Consider the following 20,068-nt stretch of genomic DNA (forward strand, 5'->3'; position numbering starts at 1 on the left):
TAGTTTTGAAGGCTTAATCTATTAGTTACTGTTAAAATTAGAATTCCACTTCTCTAAAAGTAATCTTGTATTTACATTGAGAAATTAAACATTATTTTCGCATGCGGTTGTGCTACAAATAAAAATAAGTGGTGTTATGACCATCCCATTATCTTATCTCCTCACTCACATTATATTCCCACTCTCTTTAAAAAGCGTAAAAACACAAACTTTTTCCTCAGCCACCATTATTTCTAAAATAACCCTACATCTTTATCCTTCAAATTTTTCTTGCTTTAAAAAAGTACAATTATCATTAAACAAAATTCTGCAACTACAAAAATCCCCAAAATAGTCGCACTAACCCTCTAAACCCCAGCCATGCCGCCACCACCACCCTTCAAAACCCTATCCTAAATGTACTAGCACCGTCAAAACTACACCGCACCAATAACCAACGACCCGCCTCAGTCACCAACCATCGCAGCAGCACCACGTCCCCAGACCGCTCCGGTAGTCAGCAGCACCATGAGTCCCCTAAACCCTGAACCAGTCTATTCTTGAGCCTCTCCATTCTTGATTGGTGTTTGCTAGCTAGAGCAAGTAACATCCATGTGAGATGTATGTGAATACCTCTACTCGACAAGATTTCGAATAACTTGGACGAAAAAGATTGAATCTGTAAACCATAATAAAGGATTATCCAGGGAATTGGGACCTTGAATCCGATTGGATTTTTTATTGGGTTGATTGTTGTAGAGGCAGTGGAGATTACTGAGAGAGCCCGGCAACACCGCCGTGAGGGAATGAGGCTAAGGGGATTATCGGGGTCATAATTGGGGAGGGCTTTTTAGTGTTTTTCCTTTTTTTTTCTTGTTTTTTATATTTAGGTTTTAAACTTTCAAGTATATAACTAATAATTAGGTGCCAAGACATGATTGGTTGGTCTTTAGACCTTGGAAGGTCATTTTACACAAGGGTAAATTTGGCAATAAAATTATGAGTTCAATGTGGGTAGGGAAATAAGACAAAGGGGTGTGCTTAACAGCACTCAATAATTACGCTTGTTAGGTGAGTGGGAGGATCGAGCTCGAGACACTTCCCCTGAGGTTAGGAGTTAGGACGTCTCTCCGAGGAAAAAGATCCTTGCTGGATCTTTTTTTTAAGGATCTTAGGGATCCCGTAATCGTAATCATTCATCATTTATCGTGCGGTCAGTTTTCGTTAGATACTATTTATATTTAATTTTAAAGGGAACTTTAATGAAAAGCTCCCGTAGTGTTCACTTTAACAAAAAAAATCACATTTTTACACTAAAAAGTCAATCTTGGTACTATTTACTTTACCCTTTATTTTGTCCTTATCGTTAAAACTCAAAGTTTTCAAGCTCTTTTCATCAGTTTTCCTAATTTTAAAATGATTTTTGACCGCACGATGTGTGATGAACAATCACGATCATGGAATTCCTAAAATCCGTATGAAAAGGATCATACATTTCATTTCTCGTCTCGCATGGATTGTATTTTATTAGTTTTCCGAAAATATTTTGGGAGTGTAATTTTCTTATAGTTCAATTAGTGGTGTAATTTGTAGAGAAGTCAACGATATCATTCCCGATATCTTGGCTTAGTTTAGGAAACAATTTTGTAATTGATTTGTATAAGTTTATTTTCCTATTGTATACCTAGAAAGTAGGGTAGTTTACTTCTTAGTCAAGTATTGTTCTTTGTATAAATCTCTTTGTATCAATAGAAGATAACACACTTCCGCAAAATATATTCTTGCTCTATTGTACATGGTATCAAGAGCTAGGTCGAAACCTTAGTTCTTGCCGCTGCCCTTTTTTTGCTATTTTTCAATAGCTTTTTTTCCGTCAACCATCATGGCCACTGACGAACTTTCCAAAGGTGATGCGGCTGATGTCAAGACTGGTGTTTCAAACCCTTTGTTGATGGTACTGTCACACAGCCTTTCGAGAAAACCAAACCTGCCAACCATACTACATGGTATAGATGCAATGATATGATCGTTGCGTGGATCATCAACTCCATTGATTTAGAGATTTCCGATAGTATTCTTTACATGTCTGATGCTCATGCAATTTGGGAGGAATTGCGAGAGCGTTATTCACAAATAAATGCTCCTCGGATTTTCCAGTTACAACGGGACATTGCTTCTCTTACTCAAGACCAACTCTCAATTGTTGCGTACTACACAAAGCTAAAGAAATTGTGGGATGAACTGGCGTCATACAGTGACTCTACTTCTTGCACATATGGAGCGCAAAATGAAAGAAACAAATTAATGCAGTTTCTTATGGGCCTCAACGAGTTCTATAGTGCCAATCGAGGGCAAATCTTGCTGATGAATCCTTTACCAACTGTTCGTCAGGCCTATGCTTCAATTTCCCAGGAAGAGAAACAAAGATCTCTTACTGCCTTACGTGGAGTCACCGAGAGAGTAGTTATGGTTGTCCCTTGCACTGTACTCATTGTGATCATGACTATCACACCATTGATACTTGTTATCAACTTCATGGGTATCCACCAGGGCATCGTCTTCACAAAGTTTTCGAGGCTTAAGTTAAGCCTCGAAAAGGGAGCAAGCCTTCTAAAAAGGAAGGCAGTTCTTTTTCGTCTGCAAATCAAGTTTCAGAAGGTGCCACTTTAGAAGAGATGAAGTCAGTAATGTCTGGGTTATCTGACACCCAATTCCAGCAAATTCTTCACATCATGAATAATAATAAAGGAGGTAACGTCTTTGTTCTTCCAAAAGCTAATGTCGCTGCCATGAAGACAAGTTTGTCGAAATCTCCTTTGCCTTTACGTCGATGGATAATCGACAGTGGTGCAACAGACCATATAACCTCCTTACCAGCTTTGCTTCCTGATGGTGTCAAAAACACCACTTTGTCACCAGTTTTATTACCAAGTGGAGAGCAAGCTTACATAGTCTCCACTGGGAATGTTCCTTTGAGTTCTACTTTTTTGTTGCTAGATGTGTTGTGTGTGCCAACTTTTAAAGTATATTTGATGTTTGTGAGTTGAATTACAAGTGGATTGCATTGTTCTGTAATTTTTTCCCTTCGTGGTGCATTATACAAGACTTGGCGACGAAGAAGGTGATTGGTTTGGGTAAGCAATGCGGCGGACTCTACTATTTGGCGGCATTGATTTCCACCGCCTCTGGGAGCTCACACTGAGTCTGCGACCTTGTTCTCTCACCTACATAGTTGTGGCATCGACGTTTGGGGTCATTTATCACCTTCTAGGCTAGATTTCATGTCGAAACACCTGTTGCATTTTCCTTTTCAATCCAATAATGCTTGTGATGTTTGCCCTTAGCCAAGCAAGGTCATTTACCTTTTAATATCAGTTCCATTACAACTACAAAACCTTTTGCTTTAATCCATTGTGATATTTGGGATCCCTATAAAATTGCCTCATTTTCTGGAGCAAAATATTTCTTAACTATAGTAGATGATTACTCTCATTTCACAGGATTTTCCTTATGCAACACAAATCAGAAACACAACACATCCTCAAGGATTTTTTTCTCTTTTGTTCAAACTCAGTTTAATACATCCATTTGCCAAACAAGAGTAGACAGACAATGGTGGAGAATTTTTTTCCCTTCGTGGTTTCTTCCAAGATCATGGGGTCATTTATCAATGTTCTTGTGTCTATACACCCCAACAAAATGGGGTAGTCGAGCGCAAACATCGTCAAATACTTGAAATTGCTCATGCTTTGTGTTTCCAAGCTAGCCTTCCTTTTTCCTTTTGGGGTGAATGTGTACTTATGGCTGTTCATATCATTAATCGTCTTCCTACCTTAATCATTTCTCATCGTACGCCCTTTGAACGCTTGTACTCCAATCCAAACCACCTTCGTTTTCCCACCTTAGAGTATTCGAATTTCTTGCTTATGTAACCAACACCCATCTTTCCCACAAATTTGCCTCCCGAGCTTACAAATATGCCTTCCTTGGGTATCCCGTTGGTCAAAAGGCATACAAACTTTACAACCTTACCACTCATACATTTTTTACTAACTGAGATGTTGTTTTTCATGAACATATTTTCCATTACCATTCTTCTCCATCCTCTACTTCACCCACCACTACACCACTGCCTACATCCTCTACTTCACCTACCTCTACACCACTGCCTACCCCTACACCCTATTTACCTGAGACTCCCGATGTTACCTTATCGTGCCCTAGGGACTCTTCTTCTTCACCACCCAAGTCTTCTGCAGATTTTCACCTCCCTCCTGATGCAGCTCATTCCGAGTCCCTTTCTGCCTCATTTGTGCCTATTACACCTCCTAAACTGATGCTTCGCCGCTCTAGCCGTCACTCCTCACCGCCTCCAAGGTTACGAGACTATGAATGCCCTACTCTTAAGCTTACCCAACCAAATCCTCCATCGTCTTAGTCGTCTGGTTCTAATATAGGTACACGTTATCCACTTGCTAATTATCTCACTTATCATCGATTCTCACCTGCACAACAATCTTTTCTTGCAACTATCACTCAACAGGTTGAACCCCAGACTTATACCGAGGCTGGTGCTTCTCCCCATTAGTAGGCTGTCATGGCTTATAAATTACAGGCTTTGGAAGCTAATCATACGTGGACTCTTATCCCATTTCCCGTTGGCAAATCTCCCATTGGTTGTTGTTGGGTCTACAAAATCAAGCTTCTTTCAGATGGCTCCATTAAGCGTTATAAAGCTCATTTGGTTGCCAAGGGTTACACACAGCTTGAAGGTATTGACCTTTATAATACTTTCTCTCCCACTGCTAAAATGATTACTGTTCGCTGCCTCTTAGCTCTTGCTGTTTCTTGTCACTGGTCTCTCCATCAACTTGACATCAACAACGCATTTCTTCATAGTGACCTTCATGAAGAAATATATATGCTTCCTCCTCCGGGTCTCCGACGACAGGGGGAGAATTTAGTATGTCGCATTAACAAATCTTTATATGGACTGAAGGAAACATCTCATCAATAATTTGCCAAGTTTTCCAAAGCTATTCAATGTGTTGGTTATGTCCAATCAAAGGCAAATTATTCTTTGTTCACAAGGCAGCGAGGCAAGTCTTTTACAGCACTCTTAATTTATGTTGATGATATTTTGATCATTGGGAATGATCCTAATGCCATTAGCATTCTCAAAACATTCCTTAATAGTCGTTTCAAAATCAAGGACCTTGGTGACTTGAAATACTTTCTAGGCATCGAAGTGTCACGATCAAAGAATGCAATTTTCATTTCTCAACGTAAGTATGCTTTAGAGATTCTGAGGGATGGTGGTATCTTGGGAGCTCGCCCAATTGAGTTTCCCATGGAGCATAATCTTAAACTTTCAGACAATGGTAAGTTACTTAAAGATCCGGCACAGTATAGAAGGTTGGTGGATCGATTGATCTATTTAACGATTACTAGGCCGGACATAACATATTCAGTGCATGTGTTAAGTAGATTTATGCATGAACCTCGTTGTCCACACATGGAAGTAGCTCTCTGAGTTTTGAAATGCATAAAGAGTACTCATGGATAAGGTTTATTTTTCTTTTCTAAAAATGACTTGACCTTGAGTGCATATTGTGATTCAGATTGGGCAGGATGCCCTACGACACGAAGATTAACCATAGGGTATTGTGTTTTTTTGGGTTCTTCATTGATTTCTTGGAGATCAAGACACAAAAAACCGTGTCTTTGTCATCAGCTGAAGCCGAATATAGAGCCATGACTGGAACTTGTTGTGAACTATTGTGGCTCTGATATCTTCTAAAGGACTTGGGTTTGTTGCATCCAAAACCGGCCTTATTACATTATGACAACAAAGCATCTCTTTATATTGCTGCCAATCCAGTTTTCCATGAGCGGACTAGACATATAGAGATGGATTGCCACTTTATTCGAGATAAAATACAAGATGGTTTAGTTGTCACACGATTTGTTCCCTCTTCACACCAACTTGCAGATGTATTCACGAAAGCATTGGGGAAGGAATCTTTCTTGTCCATTATACATAAGTTGGGAGTTCTAGATATCCACTCTCCAACTTGAGGGGGAGTGTAGAGAAGTCAACGATATCATTCCCGATATCTTGGCTTAGTTTAGGAAACAATTTTGTAATTGATTTGTATAAGTTTATTTTCCTATTGTATACCTAGAAAGTAGGATAGTTTACTTCTTAGTCAAATATTCTTCTCTTCATATCAATAGAAGAAAACACACATTCGCAAAATATATTCTTGCTCTATTTTACATAATTTGGCTTGTAGTTCATACATTTCATTTCGAGAATTGTATTTTGTTTCAGCAATGGAATGATTAAAACCAGTTTTATTTCTTTTTGCATTCTTTATTTACATTTTACGCAATCTGTAATTTTAAGGCCTCGATCTTCAAGGCATAAGAAGAACGTAATTGAGCCAACGTCTCATTGAGTGCTCTATCGTTTGGTTCACACATTGAACCTAGGTCAACACTACTACAATATTAGCTTTAGGTGGTGGATGATGGTGGTGGATATTAGAAAAATCATGTTGGATAAATTATATCTAACACATCATTTAATTAGTGGCGGATATTAGAAAAATATTGTTGGTTATATCCGACATAAAGTCCTGGCGGATATAAAAAAAATACTATCGGTTATAACCGACAGTATTTTTGAATCTTTTTTTTTTAAATATTTTTGACAGATTCTGGCGGTTTTGAAGTTAATGTTGGCGGTTATAACTGACAGAAATTGACTATTTTATTATTTTACTTTTTGGTGGTTATTATTTTGTATTCTGGCAGTTATAACCGACATAAATGAAAATTTTATTATTTTAAAATGTTATATTGATTAAAATAAATAAATAAACACATATTTTTTTTAAAAAAATCACTCATGACAAAGTCTAATGAACTCATTTCCCACGAGCTATAAATTTTCTGAGGGAATAATAACAACATATTACAATATGAAGCTCTATCATTTTTGTAATAAGGATTATGTTCCCGCACAGGCAAGCAACAAAATACAAAGAAATTCAAACAAGTTTTTTCAATGCGTCACAAAACACATTGTCTGGCACATAAACACACAAGAAGATATGGTGTACTCTATCATATATGATTTTATTATTTTAAAATGTTGTATTGATTAAAAATAAATAAATAAACACATATTTTAAATGTTTTTTTTTTCACTCATGGCCCTGTCGGATATAACCGTCAAAAACTTTTGTTATGTTACCTAATCTCTGAATGTTTGCTTTTTGTGATTTTTTACGTATGCGGTCTCGGAGTGTATACAAACAAATTTGACGGTTGGATCATTGAAAAACATTTCGTAGAATGCGTATCGCATCAAAACGGTAGATTAAACAAACACTTAAAGTTAATGTTATACTTCCCCATCAAGTATAAAATAGATTTTGTGGTATCCAATAGTGTAAATATTTTAAATTGAAGATCGAATTCTTTCAATGCATTCTTATAGGGTTGAGGAGTGTAGCTATAAAAATCATCAAAATCGGAGCTAAAATAACCATTAAATTGTGATTTTTTGTTTATAACCGTTGAAATTTTTTGTTTGGTTACCTAATCTCTGAATGTTTATTTTTTGTGATTTTTTACGTATGCAATCTCATAGTGTATACAAACAAGTCTGACAGTTGGATCATTGAAAAACGTTTCGTAGAATGCGTATCACATCAAAACAGTAGATTAAACACACACTTAGAGTTAATGTTATACATCCCCATCAAGTATAAAATAAGAATTTGTGGTATCCACCAGTGTAAATATTTTAAATTGCAGATCAAATTTATTCATTACATTCTTATAGGGTTGAGGAGTGTAGCTGTAAAAAATCATTCAAATCGGAGGTAAAATAACCGTTAAATTGTGATTTTTTGTTTATAACCGTCGAAAACTTTTGTTTCCGTTACATAATCTATGAATGTTTGTTTTTTATGATTTTTTACGTATGCAATCTCGGAGTGTTTACAAATAAATTTGACGGTTTGATCGTTGTAAAAAGTTTCGTAGAATGCATATCGCGTCAAACCGGTAAATTAAAGAAACACTTATAATTAGTATTATACTTCTGTTAAGTATAAAATAAGATTTTGTGGTATCCACGAGTGTAAATATTTTAAATTGAAGATCGAATTCGTTCAATGTATTCTTATAGGGTCGAGGAGTGTAGTTGTAAAAAATGATCAAAATCGAAGCTAAAATAACCGTTAAATTGTGATTTTTCGTTTATAACCGTCGAAAACTTTTGTTCCGTTACCTAATCTCTGAATGTGTTTTTTTTTACGATTTTTTACGTATGCAATCTTGTAGTATCTACAAACATGTTTGATGGTTAGATCATTGAAACTAGTTTTGTAGAATGCATAAATTTGCCTAAATTTTGAAGTGGAAAAAGTAATTTGTGCTAATTTTTTATTTATGTTTTTCAAGTATTGATTAGACCATATTTAGTTTGTGTGATGACATTTTCATTGTACAGTTATCTTTTTGTTTCTTTATTGCATATTTTACATGGGTAATCTATTAAACCAAACAATTATTTATTTAATTTTTAAAAACGTATTCTATTTAAATACATAGTATTTATTTATTTATTAAGCCAAACAATTATTATTTTATTTTTTAAAATCGTAACAAAATTTTGAGGGAGAATTTAAAATTTTGGGAGAGAATTTAAAAATTTGGAAGGGAATTTGGGCGGATTTTTACCGCCATTTTTTTATGTCAATTTTTATTTTAAAAAAATATTTCTATCGGTTTTAACCGACAGTAATGAAAATTTTCCACATTAAAACCCCCTCAATCTCTTCCTTGCACTGGCTTTCTCTCCTCCCCTTCCTTCCCCCTTTTCTCCTCTCCGCATGTCCTGCTTTTTATATTTTTTGTTGAGCATTCTCCCTTCTCCTTTTAATTTACGAATAAGATAAAAATAGAAGAGAAAAACCAGAGCAATGTTGGAAGACGAAGAGGGAAAAAACCCAAATCTTATCTCATCAATCAGGTACATGCAAATTTTTTATTTTTTATTTTTTCAGAATTTTGGTTTTGGGTATTTGAAGAAATGGGAAAGATGGGATTTTTGGAATGTGTGGTGACGGAGAGCAGCTGAAACGTGGCCAACGGCAAGATATGGAGGTCGTTTTGGAGAAGAGAGACGATGTTGATTGGGCTTACAGAGGCGAAAGGGCTGCTAATGTTGTTCTCGCTTCCTCTCTTTTGTATGTTTCACTCTACCCTGAGCTTCAATCTTGCATTTTAATTTTTAATTTTAAGGAAAAAGTTGAAAATTTGTAGTAGTTTGTGAAAGGAGTTGGAATTGGGTATTGATTGTTCTTATTGTCATGCTTGGGAAATTTTGTGTCGTTTCCGTTGATTGTGTAAATGTTTGATGTTTGAATGCTGTGTGTGATTTGGGATCTCCATGCTTTTCTTCACTTTTCTATTTATGGAAGATGTGGGTTTTCTCTTCTGTGTTTCTGTTTTCTCTTCCATTCGAGCTCTTCCTAACCTTATGGCATGCGTTCTTCTGAGTACTCTTGGAGAATCCGTTACAGAAGTAGCACAGGATGCTCTTGCTGCAGAGTATGGCCAAGAGAAAAATATGACTGGCCTCTAGTCTTAAGCATTCATGGCAGAAGCTGCTGGTGGAATCCTTGGCAACTTAATAGGTGGATATTTCTTGATGAAAACGCTGCCCAGAACCATGTTTCTTTTATTTGCAATTTTAATCTCTGCTCAACTTGCAATTTCGTTGAGAATACGAGAGGAATCTCTTGATTTACCACAATTACCATATGACAGTCTTATAAGAAAACCAATCTTTGAAAGTATCAAGAAACAATTTTCTGAGCTGCAGATGGGAATTCAAAAGGAAAGTATAGCTCGTCCTCTTATTTGGATTGTAGCGTCTATTGCCATGGTCCTAGTCCTGTCAGGTTCCATCTTCTGCTATCAAACACAATGTTCAGTTGATGTATGCCTTTTCCCTTCTTCTTGACCTTGTATTTGTGAGACAGATCAACGTTAGACTGGGGATTCCAATGAGATGTTTGTCCTTTGTTTTTTGAGGTTGGCAAAGACTATTGTGTAGTTTAAGATCTTGCCTTTCACAGTACTATTTGCGAATATAAGTCCTCGAGGATGTGAAGGATCAATGCCTTTCACAGAATGCTCAACGAGAAGGAGAAAGGAGAATGCTCTTATGCCCTTTTTATTATTTTTATTAATATATTTTCTGTCGGTTTTATCCGACAGAAATTCACTTAGTTATATTATTAATATATTCCCTGTCGGTTTTATATATTTTTTGTCGGTTATATCCGACACAATTTTAGTCGATTTTATATTTTCTATCAGTTTTATATTTACTGTATGTTATATCCGACACATTTTCTGTCGGTTTTAGAGTATTTTATGTCGAAAAATTCATTTCCTAACGCTGGCAAATCTGTCGCTATAATATCTGCCACTGCATCATTTTCTATCGAATTTTGCTTAATATCCGACAATAATACATATTTCTTGTCAGTTATCATAGCGCCACTAATAAATGGTTTTGTAGTAGTGCAATCTCATAAAAACATTCGGTTAAAAGCCTTTGATAGTGGCATGCTTGTTCTCACCATTTCTCTCAAGGCTCTCCTTGGCACTGAGACCAGGTTCGATCAACTAGGAACGAACCTTACGCAAAAGCTCATCTTCGATTTTTTAAAAGAGATTCATAATATCTCAATGATCGTCGTCTCAATCTTTTGGCGATTAGCGATGGATTTCAGTTATCGAGGGACGAGTTTGAACTCGTCATATTTGAGGGTACCCAGAGTATTGTTTCATACTAATTTCTCGAAAATCCGTTGAAAATCATGATGTTGTGGTAGTTAAACAATGAATAATATTTCAAAGAGTTTAAAAAACCGAATTTAGAAAAATAGGGTCAGAGACGAAGAATAGAGAAAACACACTCACAGAGATTGAGAGAGGAGTCTGATGATGACGTACGTAGCCACAACTTTAAGGCCACTGTGCTCTTCACAAACCCAAGTGCCCATTTCACCTATTGTGAAGGGCACTGCCCTCAACAGCAATGGTATTATCAATTTTCGTCGGAGAAACAATGGCGTTTGTTTGATTAAGGCCATGAAAAGCTCGTCTCCCCTACGACTAACCTTTGTCGAGCAACTGGGATTTTCCCTCAGCTACTACTTTAGCTCCAAGGTTGCCTAGATTCGAAGAGCTCGATACCACCAATATGCTTCTCCGTCAAAGAATCATCTTTCTAGGTTCTCAAGTTCTCTTTCTTTCTTAATTTGGGTTTTCTTGCTTCAACATCGAATATTTTCGACATGGGTTTTGCAGCTACTTGTGAAATTTGGACTCTTTACTGTTTGTTGAAAGTTTAGTTCAAAATTTGATGGGATTACTGTGTGTGTTTGTGTTTCTTATTTACAAAAGGACTAAACTTGTGAATAGGAAGGGTTGCTTTTTTTAATTTTCTCTTCATATTTCTACCGGTGGGCAGGTCGTTGACGTGACGGCGGATTTGATCATTAGCCAACTTTTATTTCTAGATGTTGAGGACCTAAAAAGGACATTAAATTGTTTAGGGCTAAATAGCTAAAATGGTCATTGAGATTTGCATAACTCATCACTTTGGTCTCTAACATTTCAAATCAATAAAAGTGGTCCCTGAGATTGTCCACCATCAATCATTTTGGTCATTCCGTTATAAATTCCATTAAGTGTCCCGGAGCTCTTGGCGGAAGTTTAGGCAATTTTCAAAGCTTCGTAACTCAATTGTTTCTTAACCAAATTCGACCCATAATATATCAAAATGAAGATAGGAAAGTGTAGAATAAGATTATATCTATTTGGAAGGCCAATGGCTATCGGTGATGACCGGAAAATAGCCTCAAAATTGACTGGTCCGAGGGAAAATTGGAAAACTCACCGGAAACTGGGTAAATTTTAAACGTTCATAACTTCTTCAATACTCAACGAAATCAAGTGATTCAAAAACAAAAATCATACTTCTCAATGAGATGAAGAGAATGGTACCTTTTGTATGGCCAAAATTTCCGTGATTTGGCCTAAAAATGGCTCAAAAGTGGATGTCTTGGTCTCAAGTTAGCCGCTTTCGAGCCATTTTTTTGCCAAACCACAGTGATTTAGCCGTCTACAAAGGTACCATTCTCTTTGTCTCATCGAGAAATATGATTTTTATTTTTGAATCACTTGATTTCGTTGAGTATTGAAGAAGTTATGAATGTTTAAAGTTTACCCAGTTTTCGGCTAGTTTTCCAGTTTTCCCTCGGACCAGTTTTCTCTCGGGCTTCCAAATAGGTATAATCTTATTCTACACTTTCCTATCTTCATTTTGATATATTATGGGTCGAATTTGGTTAAGAAACAATTGAGTTACGAAACTTTGAAAATTGCCCAAACTTCCGACCAAGAGCTCCGAGACACTTAACGGAGTTTTTAACGGAATGACCAAAATGATGGATGATGGATAATATCAAGGACCACTTTTATTGATTTGAAATGTTAGGGACCAAAGTGATGTGGTTCTGTTACTGCTAATATGATTTAAATATACTTGGCATGTTGGATCCTGCATCTCTCCTCAATTATTGCCTTCTGGTTCTTATTTATCCTTGATATTTGAGATAACAAAACATACAAATGAAGACATTTAGTAAGGCCCACAAACGGGCTGGGCAAAAAAAATGTCCACAAAAAAAAAAGTGCGCTTGCTCATCGTGCTAGCTGGCTAGTTGGAAATGGCTAGCCCACGGACCTGATTGGCTGGTTTTGACACGATGAGGCCCACAAACCCGTTGGCCTAGCCTTCGGTTGGAAACGGTTTTGTGTCATTTCATGCTATTTTCAACCTTATGATCCTCTGGCCGGATTAGTTGAAGATGGCCTAATCTGACAACACCCACAAAACAGTTTGTTGGGAGCCTCCTGATAGGATTTTTACCGTCTATGAAAAGAAGGTTAAAATCACACAAAATACTTGCAAGAATACAATATTATTGTAGTACAAATGCTCATGGAAGGTCGTTCTCCTCAATAACTATTTTAATAATTTATGTAAAAACAATTCCTAATTAACTTTAGAATTAAAAATTGAGAAAAGAGATTTTGACTTTTGAAATTTTAATTAACAACTAATAATAAATTTCCCCCAAACGAATACAATAAAATAAAAGAGTTTTAAATACCAATTTATAAAAGCACTAGGGTTCCACCATCACCTAGCAATCATATGAATTTTTACCAATTACTTATGATCTACATATGCCACTTTGAAGGTTAGGTATATCTAGCATTGGACGTTTGGATCAAATATGAACACGAGAGACTCATTATGTTTTATGAAAACCCCTTGAAAAATCATGCAACCCTTAAGACGTGGTGTTCATCTTAAGTGAAATTACAGTTATTAATCATAAGAAGCCAGCGTCAATTTCAGGGAACCTTCAGACTAAAATTGCATCAAATTACTTTTTTAAAGATCATAATGGTGATCAGACATTAAGACAATTAGATAATTTAAAACAATGATCATTAATTCAAAGCATGTATGCAATCAATCATAAACAATTAAATAAAAATACATAGGCATGGAACTCAAGTAACGACATGAACGGATCCAAGGTCTTGGGGAGCCATGCATTGCCGTGGAAAACCAAATAACGACATGAAGAATGGCCCACGAAAATAGACGCAAAGCAGCCCATTTTGCTGCTCACACGAACGACGCACGACACACGAACACCAGAAACTCTAGCTGCCTTAATCCAACATCGGATGCCCTTTATACTTTTCTCTCAATTTCTGATTATGTTTTGACACGCCGTTCTCTCGCTAGTAATTGAGAGAGATCTCTCATTACTCTCAGCCTTCTCTCTCCTTAAAAATTAGAAATGGCTCTCCATTATTGCAAACCTTCTTCTCTCAACGCCCATTATTGCAAACCTTCATCTCTCTAAACTCTTCATCCGCTCTGCAACCAATGACCCAACAAACATACACACCTCTGTTTCTCTATAATCCAGCCGTGGTGGAGTAAGCATGAAAAGCTAAGATGCATGAAGCTAAATGCCTCCTCCATTTGTGTTTATTTTTTCTCATTGCAGATTTATGTATCGGAATGAAATGTAGCAAGATTTAATGTTTATCTGTGTGAGGAACCCCAATCGTTGCAAATCCGAGATAAACAACAAGATAAACCCCCCTGAGTCGCCAACTCCGAGAGCACAGAGCTGTTCCAGCGCCCCCAAGCTTGCAATCTCAGCGGATCTACACCTCAGGTACATAAAAATGGATCCCCCTTTCGTTTAATCTTCGAATGTAGAACACGATCAGCACTATTTTACAATGCATGCGTTTGATCCTTTCCTTTCGTACGACACCCATTTCGGATTTAAACCAAATTTGAAACTGAAAGTTGGTTTTGTAGGGGAAAAAAATTATTGGTGGCCTGCACAGAACGAAGGAAAGGTTGTCGTCTCGGATATCACAGATCCTGGCAGAAGCTTCCACGAACCCCAGATCTGTGCATCTGAGAGGTAAAATTTCGAATCCTAGCAAGTTTAGTTGTAGTTCTGGTAGTAATAGCTGTACTCAGTTAAGTGGTGTATGCATATGTGATTTAATTGTGCTCTTCTCATCCATGCATCGCAAAACTGAGCTGCAGAAAAGAACTCAAAATTATGCCACGGTACTGGATTCGCAACAACCACCCCCAAACTTGTATACCATCCCGATTAATGCCTGGACAATTGAAAATTAAGAAATGACGTCTAGACTAGTTGAGTCGCCTGCCTAAACCGTCTAGGCACCTGTTTAGCCCGCTCAGACCCGCCTAGGTTACGACTCACTTAAATAGAAAATAATAACTTTTAATTTGCATTTAATGTTTTTTCAACAAATTTTAAGAAACTTGTTGAATACTTAAATGAGCACACATTATATGCTTGTTTCCGATTTTTTCATTATGTTCCAATACATCATAATACATATGTAATTTTATTTTGTAATTTATGATGAAATTATATATATTAAGTATGCATATACACTGATTTACACGAAATATAATGGATGTACTCAAATCCTTCTAGTCGACCTAGATCCTGCCTAGCCACTTAGGCGCTAGGCCCCAACATGCTGCTCAACTAGCGTCTAGCGCCTTTTAAAACCTTGGTGTAGATGTGGTTGATATTAATGTAGACTTGTTGCTTGGTGCATGATCCAGTATAGGATAATCCGCCCTTGTTTTTCCTGGTTGCAACCTGCAATTAACCAATATGCGATAATAAAAAATAAAATCAATTAGGTACATAAAAACAAAAAGCAATAGATTTTAGGATTATTTTTTTAATTTTTCTTATTTTTTGGGTACTATTTTTTTTTATTTATGCAGATTTTTTTTTTAATTTTGTTTTTGTGATGATATGAAAACTTAGCTATGTGAGTGCATCTAGAAAGTCAAACCAATAATAAAATGGAATATCAAATGAAAAATAAAAAAGTAAAGAGTTTAGAAAAATTAGGTTGCCTCCAAATAAGCGCTTTACTTTAAATCTGTAGTTAGACGTCGGAGAGGTCCGGTGGCTAGCTTAATGGTTCCTTCAGAGTCAAAGACTCGCTTGCACCAATTTTCCCTATGAATGGTTTAAGTTGATGTTTGTTAACCTTAAATGCGAAACCTTTGCCCTTAGCCCTGATATCCATGTTACCATTTTGAAAAACTTTAGTAACTAAGAAAGGGCCTTTCCACTAAGACTCTTATTTCCCTGGAAATGACTTGAAATCTGAACTTAACACATTTTTTTACCAAGCTGTATTTTCTCACGACTTGGACTGCTTTGTAACTTTTTATTCTTGCCTTTGACATTCAGATGTTTTTGGTCATTTTGGTGGCTTGGATAGTTGTCAAACAATGTTGATTCTGTTTTTTATTTTTGCACATCAAGCACTTGGATTTTGTGTTGCTGACCCTTAATAGTTTTGCCATCATGACTTACATTTAAAGACTTTAGGGACAGATGGTCATTTGATGATCTGTTTTTACACTTGGCACAGGCTGAACCATCTAACGCATCAATACGCATGCATTCATGTTTGTCATCTAGATGTGCGGCGACTTAGGGTGGTTTTTTGTGTTGTTTTTCTTAGATTTGCAAGGTTTGGGGTGTCCGCATACAAATACAAACACATGCATGGGTTCGAACTTGCTACATTTCACTGAAACAAATAAACCTGAAACGAAAGTCATAAGATTTGAGGATGTTTTACCTTTAGTACCTTCGATTTTCAGCAAGCTCCACCATGGATGGGTTATCAAGGCACGAAGGTGTGTATGTTTTTGGGTTAGTGATTGCAGAAAATGATGAAGAGCTAAGAGAGAGAGTGGGGTTGCTGTGAAATGAATGGATTGTAAGAATGGGGGTTGGGTTTGAGTTAGAGAAATAAGGGTTACTTGTCATATTATAGAGAGCGAGTGATTAATGGTATATGGATATATGATGCTATATTAGGAATCCTAAGAGTCTTTATGAGGGTTGTTTGAAAATAAGAACGGAAGAGCCGTTTGGCTCTGGGTGTGAGGAGATGAAGAGAGCCGTTGGCTCTGGGCTTGAGGCAAATGGATGCAAAGCATCCAATGTGAGATTAATGACAACTAGGGTTTCTAGCACCTGTGTGTGGCACGCGTGTGAGCTGCCAATTGGGGTGTTTTATGTTGGCTTGCAATTTTTTTCTTGCGGCCCACTGTATATTTTTCATGCTTTTCAATATGTGCAGTCCATCAACAATTGGCCAGGTCTTGCATCATTCAGCGTGTGAGAGGCTCAACATCGTTTGGACTCATCTTCATCAGTTCGAAACCCCAAGTCATCCATTTCGTTATTCTTCTCTTTATTATTTTATGTTGCTCTTTCTTTTCGAACTCATGAAGATGAGTCCAAACGATGTTGAGCCTCTCACATGTTGAATGATGCAAGATTTGGCTAATTGTTGATGGGTTGCACATAATGAAATGTTTGAAAATTAGATAGTGGGCTGCGAGAAAAAAATTGCAGCCCAATTGGCAGCTCACACGCGTGCCATACTGGTGCTAGAAACCTTATGTGTCATCTCAACCCGGGCTTCACCACATCCCGGGCTCGACTCTACCGTAGCACGATATTGTCCGCTTTGGGCCCCGACCACGCCATCATGGTTTTGTTTTTGGGAACTTACACGAGAACTTCCCAGTGGGTCACCCATCCTGGGATTGCTCTCGCGTGAACTCGCTTAACTTCGGAGTTCCAATGAAACCCGAAGCCAGCAGGTTCCCAAAAAGCCTCATGATATATGGAGATGGGCATGTACATATAAGGCACATCACCCCCCCTCACCGTTGGTCAATGTGGGATGTTACAATCCACCCCTTTTAGGGGCCCGACATCCTGGTCGGCACACTTGCACCGAATGGTAGAGTAGATCTTATACCAAATTGTCACATCCCGACCCGGGCTCCACCATATCCCGGCCTAGACTTTGTCGTAGCACGATATTGTCAACTTTGGGTCTCAACCACGCCCTCACAATTTTGTTTCTAGGAACACACATGAGAACTTCCCAATAGGTCACCCATCCTAGGATTGCTCTCATGCAACTTACTTAACTTCGGAGTTTCGATGGACTTTGAAATCAATGATTTCCCAAAGGGCCTCGTGTTATATGGAGGTTGACATGTATATATAAGGCACATCATCCCTTCTCTGTAGGCCGATGTGGGATGTTATACCCTAGCTGCCTCGAGTCCATAGCCAACGGTTCTTTTCATCTCCTCGTATCCATTGTCAAATGGCTCTTCCGTTCTTATTTTCAAACGACACTCATAGAGACCCTTAGAATTCCCAATATAACATCACATGTTCCTATGCCTTCAATCACTCGCTCTCTAAAATATGAAAAGTAGCCCTCATTTCTCTAACTCATACCCAACGCCCATTCTTACAACCCATTCATTTCACAACAGCCCCACTCTCTATCTCTTAGCTCTTCATCCTTTTTTGTAGCCATTAATCCAAAAACATACACACCTCACCCAAAAACATCCTCAAATTCTGTGACTTTCGTTTCAAGTTTAATTGTTTCGGTGAAATTTAGCAAGTTCTAACCCATGCATGTGTTTGCACGGAACAAAAGAAAGGATGTCTTCTAGGAGGCCACAGATTTGGACAAACAGAAGGTATAAAACCCTTGTGATTTCAAGCATGTAGACTGATCTGCAAAGCATAGCTATATTTATCCTCGATTCGCCCATAACTCAGTTTTCCATTTTTTTTTCTTCTTATGTGCAAGACATTCGGATCCAGAATAGTTCCAAGAGAAGTGAACGCCTTAAGCTGCCAAACCAGTAATTCCGCAAAGGCAAAATATACTCCAAAGTCTCGGTTTCTGCAATTAGGAAGGTAGAAAGAAATCTGTCTTCTGCATTTGTTTGGCTTAACACATAGCTTTGGATCTCCAAATTGGTAAAGATTTCGGACTAAACATACTTGCTCTCAGAAAAACAAAATGAATTAATCCCTGAATCATTTCTGAGAACATATATGTGGACAAAGTGAACTGGAACCGTGAAGATGACTAATGAAGAACCTATTCTAGACTTACAAAGTGACTTACTATTCAACTCCAATGCATGAGTAATAGATCTGCCGAAAAATAGTCTTGTCTCCTGAACAACTAATGAATTTGGTTGTTTTGTTTTTGTTGTGCAAGGAACCAGCATCTGGAAGCTTGCCATGAGCAAACCAAAGGAAGAGGAGTTTGGTCATCACAGATCCCAAACTGCAATTGCAACGAACAAATCATGGCAAAATCTTCCATGAACCCGAAATTTGTGCATCTGGGAGGAAAAATTTTGAATCCCTGCAATTGTAATTGTTGTAGATCTAGTAATCAAAGCTGTACCCAGTCATGTGGTGTATGGATATGTGATTTAACTATACTCCTCATCCATGCATCGTAAAACTGAGCAGCAGAAAATAACTGTTCAAAATTATGGCATGGCACTGGATCCGCAAAAACCACCCCTAAACTTGCATCTGTGAATATGCTCATGTTAATTGCTTTAAATTTTAGCATAGGGTAGATGTGGTTGATGTTAATGTAGACTTGCTGCTGAGTGCATGATTCAAGTATAGGATGCTATTTATTTTCCATGTATGCAACCTGCAATAATTAACCAATAATTGTGAAAATTAAAAACAATGCTAAAATCGACTAAGTAGATAAAGAAAACAACATTTTTTTTTCTTTATTTTTGTGGTGTTATGTAAAATTAGATATGTGATTTCATCTAGTAAGTTAAGCTAATAATAAAATGGAAAATTAAACACAAAATGAAATAAGGAAATGGTTTAGAAAAATTGGGTTGCCTCTCAATAAGCGTTTTATTTTAAGTTTGTAGCTAGATATTGTCCAAGGTTGGTGGCTAGATCACTGGTTCCTTCAGAGTCAAAAACTCGTCTGTAGTATCAAGGGGTGACTCCACATATGGTTTCAGTATGTGATCATTCACCTTGAATGTGTTGCCTTAAGCCTTATTAGTTATTTCAACTGCCCCATGAGAATAGACTTTAGTAACCATATAAGGTCCAGTCCAGTGAGATTTTAACTTCCATGGAAACAACTTTAGCCTTGAACTAAATAACAAAACTTTTTGCCCTAGCTGAAATTCCTTCCTTAAAATTTGACTATCATGAAATGTCTTAGTTCTTTCCTTGTAGATGCGAGAACTTTCATAAGCAGACTGACGAAATGAGTCGAAATGGAGACATCCCAATAAAAGTCTTGTAAGCCGTCCTATAAGCCCATAAAGCATCATTTAATTTTAAACTCCAATCCGTACGTGTAGAACCAATTGTTTTATCCAAAATGCGCTTTAATTTTCTGTTTGAAACTTCAACTTGACCAGATGTTTATGGATGATAAGGTGTAGCCACGTGATAATTAATCTCATACTTTGTCAGTGAATTAG

At 37.2% G+C, this 20,068-nt stretch overlaps 2 long non-coding RNA genes across 4 annotated transcripts; both read left to right on the forward strand.

The window, feature by feature from the left end:
• Positions 1-8,839: 8,839 nt before the first annotated feature.
• On the forward strand, positions 8,840-10,104 carry LOC126628009 (uncharacterized). Of its 2 annotated transcripts, none has more exons than XR_007625205.1 (2): positions 8,840-9,245; positions 9,559-10,104. It is a non-coding gene; the product is annotated as an uncharacterized LOC126628009 (long non-coding RNA). The 2 variants fall into 2 exon arrangements; XR_007625204.1 differs by having other exon boundaries at positions 9,570-10,104.
• Positions 10,105-13,815: 3,711 nt separating this feature from the next.
• On the forward strand, positions 13,816-19,250 carry LOC126629629 (uncharacterized). 2 transcript variants are annotated; one of them, XR_007625809.1, is made up of 5 exons: positions 13,816-14,345; positions 14,495-14,603; positions 16,120-18,274; positions 18,388-18,497; positions 18,808-19,250. It is a non-coding gene; the product is annotated as an uncharacterized LOC126629629 (long non-coding RNA). The 2 variants fall into 2 exon arrangements; XR_007625808.1 differs by having other exon boundaries at positions 16,213-18,274.
• The last annotated feature ends 818 nt before the right edge of the window (positions 19,251-20,068 follow it).

The sequence above is a fragment of the Malus sylvestris genome, chromosome 7 (assembly GCF_916048215.2).
Source record: "Malus sylvestris chromosome 7, drMalSylv7.2, whole genome shotgun sequence".
NCBI classification, from domain to species: Eukaryota; Viridiplantae; Streptophyta; class Magnoliopsida; order Rosales; family Rosaceae; genus Malus; species Malus sylvestris.